Below are 24,192 nucleotides of genomic sequence, written 5' to 3' on the forward strand. Positions count from 1 at the left end.
TAGTTGTTCCAATGGTGTTTGTCTCTCTGTATAGCTGCAGTATTGCAGCAGAACCACACACAACTGCTGCACAATACAAATGCACTATAATATACTTTCTATGTTAGAAAGTATATTATAAGTATATTACACCCCTCAGTGTGTAACACCTATTGATAGCACACCTATACCAGTTCTTAAAAGGACTTTTGTGGCCCTATTAGCTAGCAGTTGGTGTCTTTATACTCTATAACAGTCTGTCCCTGCTCCGCACAGCAACCTCTCCCTACACTGGCAAAAGACTGAATGTAAAATGGCGGCCAGATTGGGTTTATTTATAGGGTAGGGGGTGTGTCCATGTGCTAAAACATCTCAATTGGCTGTCCTATCCCACCTGATGTATGAGTCATGGGTCAAAGTTTGGCGCTATGCAAAAAAATATGGCGCGTGCGAATATTGCCATATGTTCGCATGTTCGACGAATCGCTTACGAGAAAAGTTCGCTGTGAAACGACCGCCTGGCAAACCGCAAGGCCATCTCTACAGGACACCACTCTCGAAGTCAGACCAGTGCGACCAGGTGGTCGGTTGGATTGCATCATATAATGCCAGTCGGTTAAGCACCACCCTGTCTTTCACAAAGTCCAGTCTCAGTAGCCAATAATCTGGTCAACAGAATCCTCACCCTGATACTGCTTCCACTCACCATGGAGAGTCTTTGCAAACAAGTGATCCCACACTCGGATATTCTGAGGAGCTATTTTCATCGCCATTCGTTAATATGGGCCCCTCTCCAAGCCCGCTTGAAGAAGGACATGAGGAGGTCTTGTGCCCTTATTCCCAAACTCTCAAAAGAGGATGACGTTGGGGAACGGCAATTAGTGTTTTACGAGGTGGATGATGATGATGAGACACAGTTGCCAATAAGTCAACCGCAATTAGTGTTTCAAGAGGTTTATGATGAGGATGAGACACAGTTGTCAATAACTGAGGTTGTTGTTAGGTCAATAATTCAGGAGGATGACCAGAATGAGGAAGTTGAAGAGGAGGTGCTGGACGATGAAGTCACTGACCCAACCTGGGAAGGTGGAAAGCTGAGCGAGGACAGCAGTACAGAGGTGGAGGGATCCGCAGCACCGCAACAGGCTGGAAGAGGCAGTGGGGTGGCAAAAGGGATATGGTGGGCCACACCAAACAGGCCCACAACTGTTCCCCGATGCACCAGCTTTTGGCAATCTCTGTTGCCAAGGGGTAGGTGTTCCGCAGTCTGGCGCTTTTTTGAGGAAAGTGCAGACGATAAAAGAATTGTCATTTGCAACCTGTGCCGTACTAAAATGAGCAGGGGCGTAAACACTAGCAACCTCACCACCACAAGCATGATCCACCACATGGCATCAAAGCACCCTAATAGGTGGGCCGAACGACTGGGTCCACAACCAGTGTCTGCGGGTCACACCATTGCCTCCTCTTCCCCTGTGTTACTTGCTGGTCAATCCCCTGTCCAAGAAGCAGGCCGGGATGACTCCCGCCATGCACCTGGATCTTTGCAAACACCACCTCTGAATTATCATCTTGCAGCACCAGTCAGACATCAGTCAGTAGCTGGAAGCAGTGTAGCACTGCAGTGGGGAAGCGGCAACAGGCCGTGCTTAAACTGATCTGCTTAGGTGACAAACAGCACACCGCCGCAGAGCTGTGGCAGGGGATAAGGGAACAGACTAAGCTGTGGCTCTTGCCACTCAACCTAGAACCAGGCATGGTTGTGTCTGATAATGGCTGTAACTTGGGGGTGGCTTTGGAGCTCGGCAAGCTCACACACATACCATGCCTTGTTTATGTGTTCAACCTAGTGGTTCAGTGTTTTCTCAAAACCTACCCCAATTTGCCTGAGCTACTGGTGAAGTTGCGCTGCGTGCATGCCCATTTCCGCAAGCCATCGACAGCTTGCGCCGGTCTGGCAACGCTGCAGCAGCGCTTGCAATTTCCAGCTCACCGACTGTTGTGCGACGTGAGCACGTGCTGGAACTCCACGTTCCACATGTTGGCCAGGCTTTGTGAGCAGCAGAGGGCAGTAGTGGAATACCAGCTGCAACATGGTCGTCCCCTTTCTAGTCAGCTTCCGACCTTCACGAGCGACAAGTGGGCATTGATGTCTGACCTCTGTGAGGTTTTACTCAACTTTGAGGAATCAGCACAGATGGTAAGTGGCGATAATGCTATTATCAGCGTAACCATCCCACTTCTGCAGGCTTGGGCAGATAAGTGGCAGATGAGATTTAACACTGACAAATGTAAAGTTATGCACATGGGAAGGAATAATGCAAGTCACCCGTACATACTAAATGGTAAAACACTCGGTAACACTGACATGGAAAAGGATCTAGGAATTTTAATAAACAGCAAACTAAGCTGCAAAAAACTGTGTCAGGCAGTTGCTGCCAAGGCCAATAAGATAATAGGTTGCATCAAAAGGGGCCTAGATGCCCGTGATGAGAACATATTCCTACTACTTTACAAATCATTAGTCAGACCACACATGGAGTACTGTGTACTGTTCTGGGCTCCAGTAAACAAGGCAGACATAGCAGAGCTGGAGAGGGTCCAGAGGAGGGCAACTAAAGTAATAACTGGAATGGGGCTGTTCTGGTTCTGGCCAAGCTGCCAGTCCGGTTGATGTACTGCTCCAAATTAATTAATTAATGTACGTGCACGGAGAGATCAGACTGAGACAACTCACAGCAAGGAGTTAAACAGGATCTCTCCGTGCACGTACATTAATTAACATTAATTAATTAATTTGGAGCAGTACATCAACCGAACTGGCAGCTTGGCCAGAACCAGAACAATTTTGGCGCCCCACGTTGGGCGCCAAAATTGTTCTGGTTCTGGCCAAGCTGCCAGTTCGGTTGATGTACTGCTCCAAATTAATTAATTAATGTACGTGCACGGAGAGATCAGACTGAGACAACTCACAGCAAGGAGTTAAACAGGATCTCTAGTTTATTTCCTGAAAACAACACACAATACATAGGTTTTACGACAGGGAGGGGGGGGGTGAAAGATAAAGTATATCTTTTCTATTGGCTATGAACTCTCTATGCTTCTCTGTAACCTTGACGGCCAGAAGAAGAAATTCCTCCACCCTCCCCCCTTGCTCGTGGGAGATACCGTTACTTCTTATTCTTTGTAACTGCTTGCTTGAGCTGAACGGAAACCACAAAGAAACACATGATAAAACACAAAATAAGATTCTAGTTTATAGGTGTTGGCTGAATGCCTGGCCGCCATCTTAGCTAAACATAGTCCTCAACAAGCAAGTATCCATTTTGTATTAATAGTCCATAACAGGGCAACTACAGTACCCTGAAAGATTATCAAAATTAGGGTTATTCACGTTAGAAAAAAGACGACTGAGGGGAGATCTAATAACTATGTATAAATATATCAGGGGTCAGTACATAGATCTCTCCCATTATCTATTTATCCCCAGGACTGTAACTGTGACGAGGGGACATCCTCTGCGTCTGGAGGAAAGAAGGTTTGTACACAAACATAGAAGAGGATTCTTTACGGTAAGAGCAGTGAGACTATGGAACTCTCTGCCTGAGGAGGTGGTGATGGGGAGTTCACTAAAAGAGTTCAAGAGGGGCCTGGATGTATTTCTGGAGTGTAATAATATTACAGGCTATAGTTACTAGAGAGGGGTCGTTGATCCAGGGAGATATTCTGATTGCCTGATTGGAGTCGGGAAGGAGTTTTTTATTCCCCTAAAGTGAGGAAAATTGGCTTCTACCTCACAGGTTTTTTTTGCCTTCCTCTGGATCAACTTGCAGGATAACAGGCCGAACTGGATGGACAAATGTCTTTTTTCGGCCTTATGTACTATGTTACTATGTTACTCAAACGCTCGCTATTCACAGTTAAGGTGGACGCTTTGCATGTGGAAGAGGTGGAAATGGGGGAAGACAATACACAGGGTGATAGCCAGACCACTCTCAGTACGTCTTCTTAGCGCAAATTTGATGATGATGATGAGGAGGAGGAGCCGGAGACGGTTGCTTCCTCTACAAAGAGGACGTTTTATTCCATCTGTTCAGTGTGAATGAGTAGAAGAGGAGGAAGAGTATGAGGAGATTGAGAGTCATCCTCCTGATGAGGACAGCGAAGTCTTGTCTGTTGGGACTCTGGCACACATGGCTGAATTTATGTTAGGCTGCCTTTCCCGTGACACTCACGTTGTACACATTTTGGCCAACACCGATTACTGGTTGTTCACCCTTCTCGACCCCTGCTACAAAGATAACTTCTAATCCCTCATTCCTTAGGTTCTTGTGGAAAAATTGCTCCAAAAATTTTCAGCTGACAGCGCTGGCTGCAGAGTACGTAGTTCCGTGGCCAACCGAGGAGGGGAGACGAGGGGAACACACAGCAGTTCAAACAGAGGCAGGGCAACACTCTCCAAGGCCTGGGACAGTTTTATCACACCCAACCAGCATCGTCAACCTGATGCGCAGCCTAGTGTCACAAGGAGGAAAAAATTTAGGAAGATGATGAAGGAGTACATAGCAGACCATGTCAGCGTCCTCAGTGACACCTGTGTGCCTTACAACTATTTGGTGTCCAGGCCGGACACGTGAAACGAACTGGCGCTCTACGCCTTGGAGGTGCTGGACTTCCCCGCCGCCAGCGTTTTATCAGAGCGGGTATTTAGTGCTGCCAGGGGCATAATAACTGATAAGCGCATCCGCTTGTCGACTGAAAATGCTGATCGGTTGACTCTTATAAAAATGAACAAGGCTTGGATTGCCCCTGACTTTTCTACTCCACCAGAGGAAAGCGGCTGAACATAAAGGCACTCTAAATGTGGCTTTTATCGTTTAATGAATACACTGTATTCCCATGCACGTCTTCCACCACTAAAAAGGGTATATGGTTCAATCTCCCTTTTCTCGTCCTCCTCCTCCTTCTCCATCATATCAACATGCTTATTAGGCTGCCCTTGCTTCTAATGTTTTAGAGGGTCAGCTCAGCAGCGGGCCCTCACCCATAATGTTTTAGATGGTCAGCTCGGCAGCAGGCCCTCGCCTATAATGTTTTAGATGGTCAGCTCAGCAGCAGGCCCTTGCCCCCCAAATTTTTTAAATGGTCAGCTCGGCAGCAGGCCCTGCCCACAATTTTTTTTAGATGGTCAGCTCGGCAGCAGGCCCTCCCCCATAATGTTTTAGATGGTCAGCTCAGCAGCAGGCCCTCGCCCACAAAATATTTTAGATGGTCAGCTTGGCAGCAGGCCCTCGTCCACAATTTTTTTTAGATGGTCAGCTCGGAAGCAGGCCTTCGCCCACAAAATGTATTAGATGGTCAGCTCGGCAGCAGGCCCTCACCCCTAATGTTTTAGATGGTCAGCTCAGCAGCAGACCCTTACCCCTAATGTTTTAGATGGTCAGCTCAGCAGCAGACCCTTACCCCTAATGTTTTAGATGTTCAGCTCAGCAGCAGGCCCTCGCCACTAATGTTTTAGAGGGTCACCAGCAGGCCCTTGCTCCTAATGTTTTTGAGGGTCACCAGCAGGCCATCAATCATAATTTTTCAAGGGTGTGTATGATGCCCTCCTTTATGTGTAATAAAGGGTGTATTGGAGTGCCGGTTCCTTGTAATTTTTGGCAGCCTTTTCCCTTAGTGCATAGGCTTTATGAGTGTAGGAGTGCCACTACCTGAACAATTGTACCACATTGTGAATGAGGGCCCTCCTTTGTGTGATATAAAGGTTGTATCGGAGTGCCTCTTCCTTGTAATTTTTGGCAGCACTTGCACTTTATATAAAGTAAATATACAGGAAAGAATGTTTCCTGACAATTTTTCCTCTAAAATCGATTTTATCTTCGGTTTGGTGCGTATTATTGTCAGTCTGTAAAAGTGGTGTACTACTCGGACAACATCGTTCCCAGCAGCGACCTCGGAGTCCAAGATGCAACCAGATATCCTCCCCATGCTGTTCCCAAACCATTTCAGTGGTGTTTCCATCAATATCTGACCTTTTACTATGAACCAGACACCCTCCAGGGGGTGCCTGTTTTAATGCTTGGCTTCTCCCATTGACTTCCACTGTGCTCGGGTTGTTGTTCGCAGGTGTGTTGTTGCTTCATGAAAATGCACCAGCTCTCAAGTCTCACAAGTCACAAGCTGATATCAGGGAATGCGGGTTAATGGGGCTTAACCATCCATCCTACAGTCTAGACCTGACCCCCAGTGATTACTTTCTATTTTGGAACCTGAAGAAATTCCTGTGTGGACAACGATTTCCTGATGATAATGGAGTCAAAGAGGCAGTAACAGGATTCTTACAGCAGCAAGAAGTCTCTTTCTATTCTGAGGGCATCAAATGGAATAAGTGTGCTGAAGTCAAGGGGGATTACACTAAAAAGTAGTAAGTTCAATTTTCTCAGAATATATATTTTTTTCATATTTAGGTAAATTACTTATTGAACACCACTCGTATGATTTTCTGCAGCAGCTGAGTTGTATATTATGATGTTCTGCAAAAGTTTAGGTTTGTATTATGAGGTTCTCCAGCAGTCAGAAAAAACATCAGTTGTGACTGGATTAAATGTTTTATTATTCTGTTTGCAATGTATAAAATGTTTTAAATTTATTTTTTTTCTACAAAGGGGGCACATTTTCTTAATCAAACTACCTTGTCCTTACTTTGTTCCTCTACCAGCACGTGTCGCATTGTGTCCTGACTGACCAATGCAGACCTGACCCAACAGCGTCACCAGTTCAGACCCAGTCCAGCACTGTGAAGATCTGCCTCAGGCATGACTGTGATGTGCCACAGTGACAGGTGGCTACAGCAGCAGAAACAGTAATTCAGCTTTGGGGGGGGGGGGGCAGGGGGGGGGGAGAGCAGGAGACACAGTTAATGAGGGGGTATGGCACACTATATAATAATGAGCAGCTGGCACACTCCATGGGGGAAGGATGGCACATTATATAAAAGGCAATTGGCAAGCTTTATAGGGTATGGTTAGGTGCACACTTGGGATCAGATTCCGGTAGCCAGGGCAGGGAGTGGCAGGGGCAATACTCAACAGCCAGTGGTTTGAGATTTAATTACCAGTTCCTTTTTTTCTAATATATTTTATTGTCTGATTGTAGATTGCATTTTATTTTATTTTTCTGTACATTATTATAGGGCATCTATTTTGCCTGACCTGTTATTAAGAGCTAGTGATGAGCGGCATAGGCAATATTCGTTTTCGCAATATATTCACAATAAATTAGCGAATTCTAGAATTCGTGATCTCCAGTCATTATTTTTGCGATTGCGCAGATTGGCACTAATGATTGGCATATTTTTAGTGCAATACATGCAACTTCACATTTTATCAGTTCTGAGTAGATATTACTGATTGGTGCACTAAGTATTGTTGTGACATCACAGCACAATGTCTGTAGCATGTATGTATGGACAACAGAGAAACAGTAATTCCTATCACACTATACTGAAACCTATCAGCTACACTACGTGAATATCACTATCTAACCTACACTGACTATCTCCCACTAACTATCTGTATTATATACACTCACCTAAAGAATTATTAGGAACACCTGTTCTATTTCTCATTAATGCAATTATCTAGTCAACCAATCACATGGCAGTTGCTTCAATGCATTTAGGGGCCGGTCTGAGTATTTCACAATCTGCTCAGTTACTGGGATTTTCACACACAACCATTTCTAGGGTTTACGAAGAATGGTGTGAAAGGGAAAAACATCCAGTATGCGGCAGTCCTGTGGGCAAAAATGCCTTGTGGATGCTAGAGGTCAGAGGAGAATGGGCCGACTGATTCAAGCTGATAGAAGAGCAATGTTGACTGAAATAACCACTCGTTACAACCGAGGTATGCAGCAAAGCATTTTTGAAGCCACAACACTCACAACCTTGAGGCGGATGGGCTACAACAGCAGAGGACCCCACGGGTACCACTCATCTCCACTACAAATAGGAAAAAGAGGCTACAATTTGCACGAGCTCACCAAAATTGGACTGTTGAAGACTGGAAAAATGTTGCCTGGTCTGATGAGTCTCGATTTCTGTTGAGATATTCAAATGGTAGAGTCCGAATTTGACGTAAACAGAATGAGAACATGTATCCATCCTCTGATAGCTACTTCCAGCAGGATAATGCACCATGTCACAAAGCTCGAATCATTTCAAATTGGTTTCTTGAACATGACAATGAGTTCACTGTACTAAAATGGCCCCCACAGTCACCAGATCTCAACCCAATAGAGCATCTTTGGGATGTGGTAGAAAGGGAGCTTTGTGCCCTGGATGTGCATCCCTCAAATCTCCATCAACTGCAAGATGCTATCCTATCAATATGGCCAACACTTCTAAAGAATGCTATCAGCACCTTGTTGAATCAATGCCATGTAGAATTAGGGCAGTTCTGAAGGCAAAAGGGGGTCCAACACTGTATTAGTATGGTGTTCCTAATAATTCTTTAGGTGAGTGTATATGAGCTAACTAACTAATGTAATTGGATAAGGAATGGGATCCAGATGAAAGCACAGAGCACAGCAATGTCACTGCTTTCTCTCTCAGAACTGCAGAAAGTGGCTGCTGGGAAGGTTCTTATATAGTAAGGGGTAGGCAACTTTCATATTGGTTGCTAGGGATGTTGCTAAGCTCAGACAAAGATATTGCAGCTGTCACGACCGCTATCCAGCAGCAGTCGTGTCGCACCAGACGGAGGGGAAGGGGGACCCTTATCTACGGATGGGAAATAGAATGGCCACCCCTGACTAACCCTAAGCTGGCACCTGTCTGCCCTGATACCCTAGACGGGGTGTGAACCCGTGCGGCGAGCAGGATGCCTAAACCCTCAGTCACCCTATGAAGACTAGACTGGGGAACGGCAGATGGGAGCACTAGTCACCATCACTCACGTCTAGGAGAACAACAGGGGAAGACAGCAACAAACAATCTATAGCAGAGATAGACTTATCCAGTCACGAGCAGAGAAGGCGATCCCAAACACGACAGTCCACGCCGGACAAGAGCTCCACAGCAACACCATCAAACGATCTCCTTCAAAGGTCAGAATAGAACTGGAAGTAAGGACTATATCTGGCAATGACTGCAAGTGAAACTGAAACTAATATAGTAGCTGGGAGTGGCAGACAGGACTCACCTGAGAAGGATGCCTACAAACTCCCAGTCAGGACAAAAAGGTTCACAAGGCAAAACCTAGATGACATACCCTTAACCACGGAGCAAACTCACAAGCTATCGCGAGCAGCAAGTTGCTGCGACCTTCTCCTCCCAGACCTGTCTGGATCAGTCACAGTCGTGACAGTACCCCCCTTTCTACGAGGGGCCCCTGGACCCTCAAGACCAGGCCTCTCCGGATGGGAGCTATGAAAAGCCCGAATGAGTCTGTCTGCTTTTATCTCTGATGCTGGAACCCACATTCTCTCTTCGGAACCATAACCTCTCCAGTGCACCAGGTACTGAAGAGAGAGGCGAACATATCGTGAATCAACAATCTTTTCTATCTGAAACTCAAGACTGCCATCAACAATCACCGGTGGAGGCGGTAGTGGCAATGGTTCAGGAGGTTCTACATATCTCTTAAGCAGAGATCTGTGGAAGACATTATGGATCCTTAGAGTCTGAGGTAGCTCCAGACGAAAAGCCACCGGGTTAATGATCTAATTACCCTATAAGGACCAATAAATCTCGGACCTAATTTCCACGAGGGAACCTTCAACTTGATATTTCTGGTAGACAACCACACCAAGTCATTCACCCCAAGGTCCGGACTTCAGAGCGCTTCCTATCAGCCGCACGTTTGTATCTACCACCAATTCTCTTCAAACTTTCTTGCACACTCTGCCACACTGAAGAAAGTGAAGACGCAAATCGTTCCTCCTCGGGAATCCCAGACGGCCCCCCCTCACTAAACGTATAAAACTGAGGATGGAAACCATACGCACCAAAAAATGGTGACTTATCGGTGGACTCTTGACGACGATTATTAATGGCAAACTCGGCTAACGGTAAATAAGATGACCATTCCTTCTGATTTTCGGAAACAAAGCATCTCAAATATGTCTCTAGGTTTTGATTGGTACGTTCAGTCTGACCGTTGGACTGTGGATGGAAAGATGAAGAAAACGACAGATGAACCCCTAAACGAGAACAAAAAGCTTTCCAAAATTTAGAAACAAATTGGGTACCACGATCCGAAAAAATATCGGAAGGGACCCCGTGAAGCTTCACGATGTGGTCAATAAAAACCTGAGCCAGTGTGTTAGCATTAGGCAATGCGGCAAGAGCAATAAAGTGCACCATTTTAGTGAATCTGTCAACAACTACAAGAATAACAGTCTTCCCCGCTGATACTGGTAGATCCGTAATGAAATCCATTGATAGGTGCGTCCAAGGCCTGTTGGGGATGGCCAGAGGTAAAAGACGCCCTGCCGGACGAGTATGATCTACCTTAGAACGAGCACAGGTAGCACATGCAGACACAAAATTCAACACCTCCTGGCGCCACTTAGGCCACCAGAACCGACGAGACACTAACTCAGAGGTTGCCCTACTACCTGGGTGTCCTGCCAGTGTGGAGTTATGGTGTTCTTTTAGTATCTCCAGGCGTAAATTTTCTGGCACAAACAGTTTACTCGAGGGGCAGGAGGCCGGGGCGTCCCCCTGAGCTTCCAACACCCTCCCCTCCAAACCTGAGTGTAATGCAGAGACCACCACCCCCTTTTTGCAAAATGGGCTCTGGTACATCAACATCACCCCCTCCAGGAAAACTTCGGGACAATGCATCCGCCTTAGTATTTTTTGCCCCCGGGCGATAGGTTATTACAAATTAAACCTAGTAAAAATAACGACCACCGAGCCTGTCTAGGGGTGAGACGTTTAGCAGACTCCAGATATAATAAGTTTTTGTGATCAGTAATCACCGTGACGGGATGAACCGCCCCCTCCAAAAAATGACGCCACTCCTCAAAGGCCAACTTAATAGCCAAAAGTTCCCTGTTGCCAATATCATAGTTCCTTTCTGCAGTAGACAATTTCTTCGAAAAGAAAGCACACGGACGCCATTCACCAGGACACGGGCCCTGAGATAGTACCGCTCCCACCCCCACCTCTGATGCGTCAACCTCTACAATAAAAGGAAGCGAGACATCTGGCTGTACGAGAATAGGGGCCGAGATGAATCTCTCCTTCAGAGATGTAAAGGCAGTTTTGGCTGCATGTGACCATTTGAAAAAATCTGATCCTTTTCGGGTCATGTCCGTCAGTGGTTTGACCACCAAGGAATCGTTCTTTATAAACTTTCTATAAAAATTGGCAAACCCCAGGAAGCGTTGCAATGCCTTCAGGTTCTCAGGCAGATCCCAGTCCATAATCGCCCGGACTTTCTCTGGATCCATGCGGAAACCTGAATCTGACAACACATACCCCAGAAATGGCAGTTCTTTTACGGCGAACACACATTTCTCTAATTTAGCAAACAATTTGTTGGCCCTTAATATCTGCAGCACTTGTCTCACATGGATCTTATGTGTATCCAGATCCGGGGAATAGACCAGGATGTCATCAAGATATATCACAACAAATCTCCCGATAAGGTGACTAAAAATATCATTGACAAAATGTTGGAACACCGCAGGCGCATTAGTAAGACCAAATGGCATGACCAGATTTTCATAATGCCCTTCCGGAGTATTAAAAGCCGTCTTCCACTCATCCCCCTCTTTGATGCGAACCAGGTTATAGGCTCCTCTGAGATCCATTTTGGAGAACCATTTAGCACCAGCAACCTGATTAAAGAGGTCGGGAATGAGAGGAAGAGGATAGGGATCTCGAATAGTTATCCGGTTTAATTCCCAGAAATCCAGGCAAGGACGCAGGCCCCCATCTTTCTTTTTAACGAAAAAGAACCCTGCAGCCACGGGTGAAGAAGAGGGTCTGATGTGTCCTTTAGCCAAACTCTCCAAAATATAATCCTGCATAGCCTTCCTCTCCGGGCCGGAAAGATTGTATAACCGGGTTTTAGGTAATTTTGCCCCAGGTAATAGATTAATCGGGCAATCATATGGACGATGAGGTGGTAACCCCTGACAACCCTTCTCAGAGAACACATCCATAAAATCTGACAGAAAGGCAGGTAAAGATGTTACAGAGAGTGTAGAGCACCTACTACTCAAGCAGTTGTCCTTACAATGTTCACTCCACTCCACAATCTCCCCGGCCTGCCAATCCACCACTGGATTGTGAGTCACCAGCCAGGAAGCCCCAATACCATAGGAGCGGAAGACCGTCCAGGACATAACAAGAGATATGCTTTTTATGGAGGTCCCCTACCTGCAGATGGATATTATGGATGATCTGAGTTAACTCTCTCTGAGTAAGAGGGGAGGAGTCGATGGCAAAACAGGAATAGTTCTGCGTACCAGTTCTGGAGTAAAACCCAGAGCCTGAGCAAACCGTGAATCCACCAAGTTGACCCCCGCCCCACTGTCCAAAAAGACGGAACAGATCTCAGTCTTATTGCCCCGCCTCAACGGTAGCGGACAACAAAAACTGAGACATGCGTATGGAGGAAACGAATACGCCCAGACTGTTATCCTCCGCACAATCTGTGGACTCTAGTTTTCCGGCAGCTCCTTTGTTTGTGGTCTGTTGGGTTCTGAGGGACAAACCTTTACAAAATGACCCCTCCCCCACAACGAACACAAACCTCTGACCTACTGCGGAAACTTAGGAGGATTCACCCGTCTAGTGGCGACCCCTATTTGCATTGGTTCGACCGGATCATAACAAACCGATCCCTGCCCTATAGAGGCCTCCGTAAAATTTAATAGTCTCTCCCTGAGTCGTCTGTCGATTCTTATGGACAGAGACATAGCAGCCTCAAGAGACCCAGGGACCTCGTATACCGCCAGCGCGTCTTTTAATTTTTCAGACAACCCCTGGCAGAACTGACTCCTAAGGGCCAAGTCATTCCATAATGTATCAGTAGCCCACCTACGGAATTCGGAACAATATAGTTCAGCAGACCGGTTCTCTTGACGAAGTCTACGTAGTTTAGACTCAGCCAGTGAGACCCTGTCCGGGTCATCATATACGAGACCCAGGGCTTCAAAAAACTCCTCCACTGATCGTAAGGCCGGAGAGTCTGATGGTAGGGAGAAAGCCCAAGCCTGCAGATCTCCTTGCAGGAGAGAAATTACAATGCCCACCCGTGGTTCCTCACCGCCGGAGCATCTAGGGCGTAACCTGAAGAACAATTTGCAAGCCTCTCTGAAGGTTACAAATTGGTCTCTCCCTCCTGAGAACCTATTAGGTAAAGCCACTTTTGGCTCAGGAGTACCTTTGTTTCCCGTAGCAACGGTGGAACCCAAGGATTGCTGCTGCTGCAGCACTGTTGCTTTTAATCCTGCCACTTCAAGGGATAACCCCTGTAATTGTTTTGCCACAACCGTAACCGGATCCATAGTGGAACAGAAAAAATACAAAGGAAACAGCAAGCAAAAAAAAAATAAAAAAGAAATGTCACTTTTTTTTTTTTAAAGGCCAGATATACTGTCACGACCGCTATCCAGCAGCAGTCGTGTCGCACCAGACGGAGGGGAAGGGGGACCCTTATCTACGGATGGGAAATAGAATGGCCACCCCTGACTAACCCTAAGCTGGCACCTGTCTGCCCTGATACCCTAGACGGGGTGTGAACCCGTGCGGCGAGCAGGATGCCTAAACCCTCAGTCACCCTATGAAGACTAGACTGGGGAACGGCAGATGGGAGCACTAGTCACCATCACTCACGTCTACGAGAACAACAGGGGAAGACAGCAACAAATAATCTATAGCAGAGATAGACTTATCCAGTCACGAGCAGAGAAGGCGATCCCAAACACGACAGTCCACGCCGGACAAGAGCTCCACAGCAAGACCATCAAACGATCTCCTTCAAAGGTCAGAATAGAACTGGAAGTAAGGACTATATCTGGCAATGACTGCAAGTGAAACTGAAACTAATATAGTAGCTGGGAGTGGCAGACAGGACTCACCTGAGAAGGATGCCTACAAACTCACAGTCAGGACAAAATGGTTCACAAGGCAAAACCCAGATGACATACCCTGAACCACGGAGCAAACTCACAAGCTATCGCGAGTAGCAAGTCGCTGCGACCTTCTCCTCCCAGACCTGTCTGGATCAGTCACAGTCGTGACAGCAGCCTTCTCATTGGCCAACAAGCAAGAAGGGAGGTTACTGATGAAAAAAAAAAATCTAGAATATTCGCGATTACGAATATATAGCACTATATTATACATCTTCGCAAATTTTCAAAGTGCCGATATTCGCGATGAAAATGCAAAAAGAACATGCTATGCATTGATCTATTGCTGTGTTGCAGTGGTGGTCACCACATGGCGCTGGGCCAAATTAGAGTAGGGACCCAGTTGAAAGAGGCCACCATAATCAAAAAAACATACAAAGTGTCTCATATACAGTTTATAAATGATGCTGACAAGCAATATAGATTAATGCGTAGCATGTGGATATGCGATTCATGTTCTCTTTTTCATTTTAGATAAGATGTGCCCATCACTTATGTCCATGGTTTGATCCTGTATTAACTATATCATATATATATATATATATATATATATATTTATTTGTTCCTGTAATTCTTCCTGTGACAATAAGATGACTGATAAGTTATTTCTTTAGAAGAGGAAGTCTGAGGGTATTTTTAGGCTTAGTGGCTAGTGCTAAAACTGCAAGATTTTAGGATTTCATTAAATGCGACTTGACTAAACCTTTGCATCCTATTTGTTATTTCTTTGCAAAGTCCCAGAGGCTCTCTTAAAAACTCGCAGGGCCAGTTTACATTTCTGCCTCAAAATCTTCTAAAAAAACCCACCTCAAAACAGCCTTCCATTCATTTCAATGGGAAGCAGCACTTGTAGAAAAAAAAAAGCCCTATCTTGGGGCAGAATGAGCGCTAAATCACCCATTGAAATGAAACGGAAGCAGAAAAAAACTGCTCCATGTAAGTCCATGCATTTTTTTGTGCATTTTCTGCACGTTTCTTGGTGCAGATCTGCCTCATAAACCTCAAGCCTAAAATTCTGCTTTGTATCGAACCTATTAGTGAAAAAAAATGCTACAAAAAATGCATGAAAAATGCATCAAAAACAGCACAAAAAACATGTAATTTTCAGGTCTGAAAAAAAGGGCGCTGATTTTTTAAGCGTGTTTTTTAAAATCAGTCATGTGAACTGGCCCTTACAGTGGGGGTCACCACTGGCAGCATAGCATCCACCAAGCCCATTTTGGAAAGAGCAGTTGAGGTATTCTTTGGCAGTCAAGATAGAAGAAAAGAAAGTATTGGCATTACAACGAGAAACTTCCTGATTAATTATAGTAGGCCCTGTACATAAGGTGTGAAAAAATTGAAAAAGAGGAAAACTGAACAGCACTTTATATTTTATTAATTCCCAGCGATGTAGCTATTAGGCTTGCCCTTAAGTCTTGGTGTTTAAGAAGGCCCAAATACTCCTCTGCCACTGAAGAATACTCCAGTATCAGAATTAACCAACATGTTAAAATTAAAAAGGCTCTGCAGTTTGTTTAAACTGATGATCTATCCTCTGGATAGATCATCAGCTTCTGATCGGCGTGGGTCCGACACCCGGGACCCCCGCCGATCAACTGTTTGAGAAGGCAGCGGCGCTTCAGCAGCGCCACAGCCTTCTCACTGTTTACCGCAGGCCCAGTGACGTCACGACTAGTATCACTGGCCTGGGCGTGGCTAAGCTCCATTCAAGTGAACAGAGCTTAGCCCCGCCCAGGCCAGTTGATACTAGTCATGACATCACTGGGCAGCTGGAGCGCCGCTGCCTTCTCAAACAGCTGATTGGCGGGGGTCCCGGGTGTCGGACCCCTGCCGATCAGAAGCTGATGATTTATCCAGAGGATAGATCATCAGTTTAAACAAACTGCAGAACCCCTTTAAAGATCTGGACAATGAAACCCAACCCCTTTAAACACCCAGTGCTCCATAAGAACAAAAAGAATCCACAATGAATTGCAATGGCAATTCATTGCAATGTAAGGGAAAAGCAATCTAATAACTGATTCTTATAGTCACCTAGAGTGACATAAAATTTTAAAAAAATAAAATAAAAATGTTTAAAAATATATACATAAAAAATAAAACAATATCTAAAAATCATCTCCCCTTCCCTGTAATTAAATTAAACATAAATATAAAAAATAAACATCATAGGCATCGCCACATCCCAAAATCCCTGAACTATTAAAATATAAATGTATTTGTCCTATATGGTGAATGCCATAACGGAAATTTTTTCATTGTGAATTGAATAAAAAGTGATCAAAACATCATACACACTCTAAAATAGTATTAATAAAAATTACACAGCACCTCGCAGTTAAAAAATAAAAAAGCACCCACACGCAACTCCGTAGACTTAACTATAAAAATGTTATGGAGGACAGAATATGGGGATAAAAAGAAAAAAAGTAATTTGTGTTGCTTTTTTTTTGTATTAACATAATAAAAACTATACAAATGTAATCACTGTAATCTTACTGATCTAGAGAAATGAAGGTAACAAAACCCATAAAACTGGCAGCGGTTTTGTCAAATTCCAACCATTTGGAATTTTTTTTTACCATTTCCCACTATATGGCAGCAAAAGGCTAGGTGCACCCCTGGTAGGGACATAATTTATGGAAACAAAACAAAGCTCTGTATTTCTTATCTAGCTGATTGTATGTTGTGTCCAAGCTGTTACTAGGAAAAGGAGGGTACAGATAGCAATCATGTAAGACTTCTGGAAATGAGACAGGATGCATTTTAAGTCTCTGCTTTGGGCACCAATAAATATTGTCCACCCCTGCCCAATGTAACCAATAATCAATAGTAAATTCCCTATACATTCACAGCCAGACTCTCTTCGATCAGTGTTGGTAAATATATTACAGGGAGTGCAGAATTATTAGGCAAGTTGTATATTTGAGGATTAATTTTATTCTTGAACAACAACCATGTTCTCAATGACCCCAAAAAACTCATTAATATCAAGCTGAATATTTTTGGAAGTAGTTTTTAGTTTGTTTTTAGTTTTAGCTATTTTAGGGGGATATCTGTGTGTGCAGGTGACTATTACTGTGCATAATTATAGGCAAATTAACAAAAAACAAATATATATCCATTTCAATTATTTATTTTTACTAGTGAAACAATATAACATCTCAACATTCACAAATACATTTCTGACATTCAAAAACAAACAAAAACAAATCAGTGACCAATATAGCCACCTTTCTTTGCAAGGACACTCAAAAGCCTGCCATCCATGGATCTGTCAGTGTTTTGATCTGTTCACCATCAACATTGCGTGCAGCAGCAACCACAGCCTCCCAGACACTGTTCAGAAAGGTGTACTGTTTTCCCTCCTTGTAATCTCACATTTGATGATGGACCACAGGTTCTCAATGGGGTTCAGATCAGGTGTGAACAAGTAGGCCATGTCATTAGATTTTCTTCTTTTATACCCTTTCTTGCCAGCCACGCTGTGGAGTACTTGGACGCGTGTGATGGAGCATTGTCCTGCATGAAAATCATGTTTTTCTGGAAGGATGCAGACTTCTTCCGTACCACTGCTTAAAGAAGGAGTCTTCCAGCAACTGGCCAGTAGGACTGGGAGTTGAGCGTGACTCCATCTCAACCCGAAAAGGCCCACAAGCTCATCTTTGATGATACCAGCCCAAACCAGTACTCCACCCACCTTGCTGGCGTCTGAGTCGTACTGGAGCTCTCTGCCCTTTACAAATCCAGCCACGGGCCCATCCATTGGCCCATCAAGACTCACTCTCATTTCATCAGTCCATAAAACTTAGAAAAATTCAGTCTTGAGATATTTTTGGCCAGTCTTGACGTTACAGCTTGTGTGTCTTGTTCAGTGGTGGTCGTCTTTCAGCCCTTTTCTTAACCCTTGGCCATGTCTCTGAGTATTGCACACTTGTGCTTTGGGCACTCCAGTGATGTTGTCGCTCTGAAAATATGGCCCAAACTGGTGGCAAGTGGCATTTGGCAGCTGCACGCTTGACTTTTCTCAGTTCATGGGCAGTTATTTTGGCCTTGGTTTTTCCACCACGCTTCTTGCGACCCTGTTGACTAATTTTGAATGAAACGCTTGATTGTTCGATGATCACGCTTCCGAAGCTTTGCAATTTTAAGAGTGCTGCATCCCTCTGCAAGATATCACACTATTTTTAGACTTTTCTGAGCCTGTCACGTCCTTCTATTGACCCATTTTGCCAAAGAAAGGAAGTTGCTCCTCATTCTGCCACACCTAATATAGGGTGTTGATGTCATTAACCACACCCCTTCTCATTTCAGAGATGCACATCACCTAATATGCTTGATTGTAGAAGGCTTTCGAGCCTATACAGCATTGGAGTAAGAACCCTGCATCAACGAGGATGATGTGGTCAAAATACTCATTTGCCTAATAATTCTGCACGCAGTGTATATCCTATGATTTATTCAGAATTTTAAAATATTCTAAACATATTTGACATACTCAGTGCTGTTCGTGTTAAGTCCTATTCCAGACAGAGCCATTCCTCCAAAGGATCCGGAACACACAGTAGGAGATGTAATTTGGCAGAAAAGGCAGTGCAGATTCCACTGACTGTATTTGTAAGTAAGACCAGATCAGCAATGCTCTTCGTCCATACCTAGAAATAATTGACAGTTTTTATGATTGTAGTGTTATTTGTGGAACAGGAGAATACAATGAAGTATAAATGGTAATGAGCAGTGTTTCTCACTTGTCTGAAGTCTCCAGAATGATGGCTCCCAACAGGACCCCAGCCATGTAGAGTGACTGACCCAGCTGTCTTCGGTTCTATTTCCACATACCAGATCCCACTAAAAGAGCAATAATCTATATATTAACGTCATATTAGTTATTTCTTATAATCAAAGAATGTGCATAGATAGTTGTCTATATACTGTTCAAATTAATCACGTGGTTTGGTAGACGTGCTCTAGTAGATACTGTTCACATGTAAATTGTCTGAATGTACCTCCCACTGGCCTATCAAGTTGAACTGGTTAATATTTAGTGAGAAGAATGAGCCAGCTTGGACATTCAGCATTAAAAGGGTTTTCCAATTGTTTTACACTGAAGACCTATCCTCAGGATAGGTCATCAATATGTGATATGTAGGGGTCTGACTCCTCAGTGATCTGCTTTGGCACTACAGTGAGTCTGGCCTGTACTACCATGTACAGTCGCTATACAATGACTGGCGCTGGGCTTGGTATGCTGTGAGGAGGCCGCAGCACTGTCTGGAGCACTGCAGCCTCTTCAAACAGCTGATTGGTACTGGTGCCAGGAGTCAGACCCCACTGATCAAATATTAATTGACCCATCTTGAGGATAGGCTTTTCATCAGGAAAAGCCTTTTAGATTGGCATAAGAAACACCAGTCTTAATACATTCCCCTCCATAACTCTATGGAGTACGGAGTGAAATTCCCTAGAAACTACTGTATTCTGTAATGTCTTCTCCCATTAGCAGCTATAGCACATCTGCAGCGTTTAAGTAAGTATAACATGAGGATGATGGGTGATTGTTTATCTCTACATCTATTTATGTGAAGTTAATCCTACTAAAGTTTTGCTCTGTTAAGGCCTCATGCACACGACCGTATGTATTTTGTGGTCCTCAAAAAACGGATCCACGAAAAATATGGATGACGTCCGTGTGCATTCCATATTTTGCGGAACAGAACAGCTGTCCCCTAATAGAACAGTACTATAATTGTCCGTAATGCGGACAATAATAGGACATGTTCTATTTTTGGCTGAATGTAAATACGGACATATGGAAATGGAATGCACAGGGAGTACCTTGCGTTTTTTTGCGGATCCATTGAAATGAATGGTTCCATATACGGTCCGCAAAAAGACAGACAGACCGGGAATGAAAATACGTTTGTGTGCATGAGGCCTAATGATATTTCTGCAAAAATGGCAACCATTTCATAGTTTCCTAAGGCTAAGTTACATTTAGCGTTCAGCCTTTTCCGTTCTCCTGCTCCGTTATAGGAGCAGAGAGAACAGAACGGACAGATTCGGCAATACAAGAAAAAAGTATGTGAGAACCCTTTGGAATAATATAGATTTCTGCACAAAATCATAAAATGTGATCTGATATTCATCTAAGTCGCAACAATCACAGTCTGCTATAAACTAATAACACCCAAAGAATTAACTGTTACCATGTTTTTATTGAACACACCATGTAAACATTCACAGTGCAGGTGGAAAAATTATGTGAACCCTTGGATTAATAACTGGTAGAACCTCCTTTGGCAGCAATAACTTCAACCAAATGTTTCTTGTAGTTGCAGGTCAGACGTGCACAACGGTCAGAAGTAATTCTTGACCATTCCTCTTTACAGAACTGTTTCAGTTGAGAAATATTCTTGGGATGTCTGGTGTGAATCGCTTTCTTGAGGTCATGCCACAGCATCTCAATCGGGTTGAGGTCAGGACTCTGACTGGGCCACTCCAGAAGGCGTATTTTCTTCTGTTTAAGCCATTCTGTTGTTGACTTACTTCTATGCTTTGGGTCGTTGTCCTGTTGCAACACCCATCTTCTGTTGAGCTTCAGCTGGTGGACAGATGGCCTTAAAGGATAACTGTCGTATATATATATTTTTTTGAGTATTGGATTGTGGTGATTAATATCACCTTGGTGGCCCTATTTCAACTTTTCACTGTGTATTCAATTACCCCTTAATTCCACATTTTTGTTCCCTGTACTGCCTACTTTTACCTGTGCTTAAAATAGGGTTGCTAGGCATGGTCCGTCTATCTGTTAAAAGGACGGAGCATGCAGCATGCAGGGTCAAATTACTGACAGCCAGGGATTGTAAGTAAATGATTAAAGCTAGGTCCTCCCCAGCAGCTGATAACAGTGCTGGGCTGTGTTGCACTTCTCCCTCACTCAGCAGAGCTGGAGAAAATGTAGGGTGGAAGCAGCGCACAACAGGGAAGGGAGATCAGCCATTGCTCCGTGTATAAATGAAAGCAAACATGTGGTACGAGGACCCCTTTATGCTGCAGGAGAATAACCTTTAAGGGGGAGGGCTCTGGTTACTGACACTATTGTTACTGGCTAGTGAGGGCAGGCAGCATTAACCTCAGGGTGAGGGCAGTGGCGGGCCGTCTTAACTGAATAGTGAAATTGCAGTTTTATGCAGACTGGTTGCTAAGGGCAGAATCTTATTAAAATGGGGTAAAGTCAGTCTAATAGTAACTGATTCTGGAATGTCATGTTATTAGTAACTACATATATGAAAATTGAAATTAGGGTCTAAATGTGACAGTTATCCTTTAAGTTCTCCTGCAAAATGTCTTGATAAACTTGGGAATTTATTTTTCCTTCGATGATAGCAATCTGTCCAGGCCCTGACGCAGCAAAGCAGCCCCAAACCATGATGCCCCCACCACCATACTTCACAGTTGGGATGAGGTTTTGATGTTGGTGTGCTGTGCCTCTTTTTCTCCACACATAGTGTTGTGTGTTTCTTCCAAACATCTCAACTTTGGTTTCACCTGTCCACAGAATATTTTGCCAGTACTGCTGTGGAACATCCAGGTGCTCTTGTGCAAACTGTAAACGTGCAGCAATGTTTTTTTTGGACAGCAGTCGCTTTCTCTTAGTTATCCTCCCATGAAATCCATTCTTGTTTAGTGTTTTACGTATCATAGATTCGCTAACAGGGATGTTAGCATATGCCAAAGACTTTTGTAAGTCTTTAGCTGGCACTCTAGGATTCTTCTTCACCTCATTGAGCAGTCTGCGTTGTGCTCTTGCAGTCATCTTTACAGGACGGCCACTCCTAGGGAGAGTAGCAGCAGTGCTGAACTTTCTCCATTTATAGACAATTTGTCTTACCGTGGACTGATGAACAGCAAGGCTTTTGGAGATACTTTTATAACCCTTTCCAGCTTTATGCAAGTCAAGAATTCTTAATCGTAGGTCTTCTGAGAGCTCTTTTGTGTGAGGCATCATTCACATCAGGCAATGCTTCTTGTGAAAAGCAGACCCAGAACTGGTGTGTGTTTTTTATAGGGCAGGGCAGCTATAACCAACACCTCCAATCTCATCTCATTGATTGGACTCCAGTTGGCTGACACCACACTCCAATTAGCTCTTGGAGATGTCATTAGTCCAGGGGTTCACATACTTTTTCCACCTGCACTGTGAATGTTTACATGGTGTGTTCAATAAAAACATGGTAACATTTAATTCTTTGTGTGTTATTAGTTTAAGCAGACTGTGATTGTCTATTGTTGTGACTTAGATGAAGATCAGATCACATTTTATGACCAATTTGTGCAGAAATCCATATCATTCCAAAGGGTTCACATACTTTTTCTTGCAACTGTAACTGAGCCGAACGGAGCCTACGGACCCCATAGACTATAATGGGGTCCGTTAGGTTTCTGCTCAGAGGAAGATTTTTGAAGCAGAGACAAAAGTCCTGCCCGCACAACTTTTGTCTCCGCTACAAAATCATCTTCTAAGCGATAACCTAACCGACCCCATTATAGTCTATGGGGTCCGTAGGCTCCTTTCGGCTCAGTTATGTGCCAAATCCGTCCTTTCTGTTCTCCTGCTCCTATAACGGAGTAGGAGAACGGAAAGGCTGAACACTGATGTGAACTCAGCATAACAGGTGTCCGTTCACCAGAAAGGTCTACAGGAAAGAAAAGTGCCATGCTGTGTGTATTTCTGAGTATATACAATGTTCCTTCCTTCCACATAGCTGGTAGGATGAATAGCTTTCATCTACCTGAACTTAAAGCCTGGGAGAACCATGGTTTTTGGCGTTCTGGGCTATTGATGTTAGTGTGATATATCACTGTTTTATTCGGGTTACATACAGACTTACCTCTGTGATGATGGTTGACGTGAAATCTTTCATATCATATTCCCAACCCATTGTACAGGATCTTGTCTCTACATCCGTACTGTTATGAGATGTGATATTCGCACCCACTGGTCTCCACTGTATTTCGACAAATTCCAGGCATGAATTTGGCCTCCCATTTTCATCCAAGGGGCTGTACAAGCTCACCCAGCCCTCCTTGCTGCCGTTAAGTACCCATGTATCGTTTATTTTGCACCAGTGGTTTGGTATTGCAGCAGTGAAATTCTGCAGAAGGTTATGACTTGCCATCAGTAATATAGGAAAACACAGCAATATAACCTGTGTGACCTGGAAACGCCCCATTCCTCCAGTTCTCTCCAACACATCAGCAAACCCCATGACGGATAACTCAAGTTGACCTTTCTATGCACATTCACCAGCCAAATATGGAAGCAGATTGTGTTCTTAAAGTAGATAAGTTGATTTGCTTTTGAAATTCAGATTCAATAACTTTTCCACAACACGACATAGAAAAATTCCACAAGAAATTTCTGTGTTCTGTACTCGGTTTTGTGAGAGACTCATGCCAACATTTCCAAAGGCATTCTTAAACAGGATTATAATACAATCCCCTGTTCTTGCTCGGAATTATGTTCTTTAGTCTCTCAGTTTTGAAAACTCTTGTGAAAACCTTAGATAATTACTGCTGGTTCATTAACAATCCTTGTGTTTTCTTTAAATGTTATATATGATGTTTTAATAGAAATACATTTCCACAACTTCAGTTTTCGCACCAATGTTCAGATTCACTTTTTCTGTTTCCTAGAAAAGCAAATATCTCTATTAACATAATCTTTTTCTAATTAATATGTTCTCTGTTTTCCTTCTTATAATGATTAGTTAAGATTTGTGAACATATAGCACCTTGATACATTGAAAGTCATTAACTGAACATAGCTTCAAACAGTTACCTTTTAAAGGGGTCGGGATAACTATTAGATCAATGGGGGATCCAACCCCTGGGACCCCCACCTGTTCTCCTGATCAGGGGGTCCCCTGAAATGAAAGGAATGGCTGGTCAAGCATGTGCACTGCGCTGTACTCGGCTATCTTTTACAATCCCATACAGAAGAAATGAACTGGCAGTGTGCATGCTCAATCTTCTGCTCCATTCATGAGGGGAAAAGTTCTC

The 24,192-nt window shown here is 44.0% G+C and overlaps 1 protein-coding gene across 4 annotated transcripts in view; it reads right to left on the reverse strand.

Annotated features, from left to right (window-relative positions):
* The window catches only part of LOC120981168 (solute carrier family 22 member 6-A-like), a 313,139-nt gene that overhangs the window by 247,800 nt on the left and 41,147 nt on the right, over positions 1–24,192 (reverse strand). For all 4 annotated transcript variants that reach the window (XM_040410685.1, XM_040410686.1, XM_040410689.1 and 1 more), the window contains exons 2-4: positions 23,022–23,822; positions 18,879–18,978; positions 18,629–18,785 (exon numbers count right to left, since the gene is read on the reverse strand). The gene's annotated coding sequence lies outside the window, so the exon portion shown is untranslated. The remainder of the gene's footprint in view (positions 1–18,628; positions 18,786–18,878; positions 18,979–23,021; positions 23,823–24,192) is intronic.

The sequence above is a fragment of the Bufo bufo genome, chromosome 10 (genome assembly GCF_905171765.1).
Source record: "Bufo bufo chromosome 10, aBufBuf1.1, whole genome shotgun sequence".
Lineage (NCBI taxonomy): Eukaryota > Metazoa > Chordata > Amphibia > Anura > Bufonidae > Bufo > Bufo bufo.